The sequence below is a fragment of the Macaca fascicularis genome, chromosome 10 (assembly GCF_037993035.2).
Source record: "Macaca fascicularis isolate 582-1 chromosome 10, T2T-MFA8v1.1".
Taxonomy (NCBI): Eukaryota; Metazoa; Chordata; class Mammalia; order Primates; family Cercopithecidae; genus Macaca; species Macaca fascicularis.
The window spans coordinates 39,487,501-39,491,069 of NC_088384.1; positions in this window are offsets into that span (position 1 = coordinate 39,487,501).

A 3,569-nucleotide genomic window follows, 5' to 3' on the forward strand; every position below is an offset into this window, starting at 1 on the left:
CGGGTGCTGGATGTATCCTGTCGAGAGACCCGTGGGTGACACGTTGAGTTAAACACCTTGATTGGCTTTGTGTGTTTGTCTGTTTCTGAGATGCGGTCTCGCTCTGTCCCCCAGGCTGGAATGCAGTGGTGTGATCTCAGCTCACTGCAACCTCTGCCTCCCGGGTTCCAGCGATTCTCCTGCCTTCAAGCGGCACCATGCCCGGCTCCTCTTTTAATTTTTAGTAGACACGGGGTTTCGCCCTGTTTCACTGGCTTTCACTGCGGAGTCTAGATAAGAGCCACACCTCGTTCTGTGCCACAGAATGACTTCTTTATCATGCCGACTCTGGAAAGCCCGGCCCCTTGTGATCCATTTCGAACCGAGAGTCACCTCATGTTTGGAAAACGGATCCGCTCCCAAGTTCAGTGGAGGGATGTGACGTATGTAGGATGAGGGACTCTCTTCCTTCTGAGTCGGTCTGCACGGTGGGGCCTAGGGCTGGAGCTCTCTCTGTGCGGACTGCTGGCTCCCTCAGCCTTGGGTTCCATCGGCCCCAGCACTGGAACGAGGGCCCCGGCAGACTCTGGCCCTCCCTGGCCCTTAAGTCGCTGTCAGAAACCCCATCTCGCGCTCGGATGTCCTGAATGACTGTGGCTTGCGCCTCTCTGGAAACATTTGAAATCTATCTATCCTCTACGCGTGGCCACCTAAAACCACAGGAGCTTGGGAAACACAGGGCCGCCATCCACCTCACTGGTTTTGGGAGAGAATGCTGAAAGTCTCTTGCCGACTCTCTCTTGACTTGAGTGCTTCACGGGCGTGTGGTTAAGGCGTAGTGAGACCAGATGTATGAACTCAGGCCGGGTGCTGATGGCTCACGCCTGTAACCCCAACACTTTGGGAGGCCGAGGCCGTAGGATCCCTTAGAAGAATCCCCTAACCCCGGGGAAGTTGAGGCTGCAGTGAGCCACAATGGTGTCACTGCACTCCAGTCTGGGCGAAAGACAGAGCGAGACCCTGTCACAGACAGACAGACAGACAGACAGACAGACAGACAGACAGGCACGCAGACAGGCAGGCAGGCAGGCAGGCAGGCAGGCAGGCGGGCAGGGAGACAACAGCTGTATTCTGTTCTTCTCGGGGTGGGAAGCAAAAATAACAGCAGACGGCACTTAACGTTTCTGTTGTTGTTCTTGTTTTGGACGGAGTTTTCGCTCTTGTTGCCCACGCTGGAGTGCAATGGCCACCATCTCGAGGGATCCGCCTGCCCTCGGCCTCCCAAAGTGCGGGGATGACAGGCGTGAGCGTACCGCACCCGGCTCCCCCCCCCCTCCCCCCCCAGTCCGCCCCCGAAACACCACCGCTTGTCTTCCGGACAGTTTTACGGCAGAGTGTTTGGCTGGCTTGCTGAAATTCATTCTACATAGAAATTTAGGATGTCAGCTTCTGGCCTCATGGACTCTGAGCTGAGGAGTCCCCTGGTCTGTCTATCACAGGACCGTACACGTAAGGAGTAGAAAAACCGCAATGTTCAAAATCAGTAATTTTGTGATCCAGAAATACGCGGATTCACCCAAAACACGGAAACTTTTACAAATTGTCTTAGTTAGTCCTGGTGTCTGTGTCAGTGATTCTTTTAGGTTTGGACCTTGACCGAGAGAATTTCCAGTCGGTCTCTCGTCTCTCGTCTTCGGACAGAAGTTCCAGATGATCCGATGGCTGGGGTCTTAGGCTGTGTGCCCCCAGGGGCCCTGGTCGATTAGTTGTGGGGATCGCCTGGAAGGGCGCGGTGACCCACTGTGCTGTGGGGGCCTCCATCCTTCCCCCTCCCGCCTCACCCTCCAGGCGATCCCAATTCATTCCGGGCTGACAGTCTCATTGGCAGACGTCGGGCATCACCTAGCGGCCACTGTTACTCTGAAAATGGAGGCCTCAACAGAGGAAGGAAGCTCAGGCCGCCTGCGCACAGCCTGGGGCAACTGTGTCTTCTCCACCGCCCCCGCCCCCACCTCCAAGCTCCCCCCTTCCTTGTTGCCTAGGAAATCGCCACTTTGACGACTGGGCCTGAGTGACCTTTGATCAGGCAGCATCAATCAATGAATCAATCAATCAATCAATGTAAATACAATACAATACGATACAATACAATTGTACGGGCGCGGTGGCTCACGCCTGTCATCCCAGCACTTTGGGAGGCCGAGGCTGGCAGATCACCTGAGGTCGGCAGTTCGAGACAAGACTGACCCACATGGAGAAACCCCGTCTCTACTGAAAATACAAAATTAGCCGGGCGTGGTGGCACATGCCTGTAATCCCAGCTACTCGGGAAGGGAAACGGAGGCAGGAGAATTGCTTGAACCTGGGAGGCGGAGGTCGCAGTGAGGCGAGATGGCGCCATTGCGCTCCAGTCTGAGCAACAAGAGCGGAAGTGCGTCTCCAAAAAAAAAAAAAAAAAAACCAAGAAAACAAACCAAAAAGCAAGCAAGCAAGCAAGCAAGCAAGCAAGCAAGCAAACAAACAAACAAAAAAAACACCTTTCTCTGTGAAACTGCTTTTGTCGTGTGTGTATTCGTCTCGCAGAGTTAAACCTTTCTTTTTACTCAGCAGGTTGGAAGGGTTTTTTGGTTGAATCTCTCTGTGTACATTTCGGAGACCCTTGTGTCGTATGGTGAAAAAATCTTATGTTTTCAGATAAAAACGAGAGAGAAGGTCTTCATGAAACAGCTTTGTGACGTGTGGATTCATCATACCGAGTTAAAACTGCCTTTGGATTCAGCAGTTTGGAAGCAGAATGGACATTTGGGAGCCCATTGGGGCCTGTTGTGAAAAACCGAGTATCCCCACCAGAGAAATAGAAAGAAGCTCTCTATGATACTGCTTTGTGATGTGTGGATTCATGGCACCGAATTACAACTAATTTTTGATTGAGGAGGTTTGAAGCACTCTTTCTGTAGAATCCGCGAGTATACCTTTGGGAGCCCACTGAGGCCTAGTGTGAAAAACCGAATATCCCCAAATAAAAACTAGAAAGAAGCTGTCTCTGAAACTGCTTTGTCGTGTGTGGATTCATCTCACAGAGTGAAACCTTTCTTTTGATATACCAGGTTGGAAGCGGCCCTTTTGTAGAATCTGCAAAAGGACATTTGGGAGCTATTCGAGGCCTAGGGTGAAAACCAGGAAACTGTAGATAAAAACTAACAAGAAGCTATCTGTAAAACTGCTTTTTAGCGATGTGTAGATTCCTCTTACTGAGTTAAACCTTTCTGTTGATTCAGCAGATTGGAAGCATTTTGTTGTTGTTGCTGTTGTTGTTGTTGTTGTTGTTGTTGTTGTTGTTGTTGTTGTAGTAGTATTTTTTTCTTAATATTTTTATTTTTTTTAAGACAGACTCTCACTCTGTCCCCCAGGCTGGAGTGCAGTGACACCATCTCGGCTCACTGCAACCTCTGCCTTCCAGTTGAAGGGATTCTCCTGCCTCAGCCTCCCAAGTAGTTGGGATTACAGGCACCCGCTACCAAGCCCGGCAAATTTTTTGTGTTCTTGGTAGAGATGGGGTTTCACCGTTTTGGCCAGGCTGGTCTCGAACT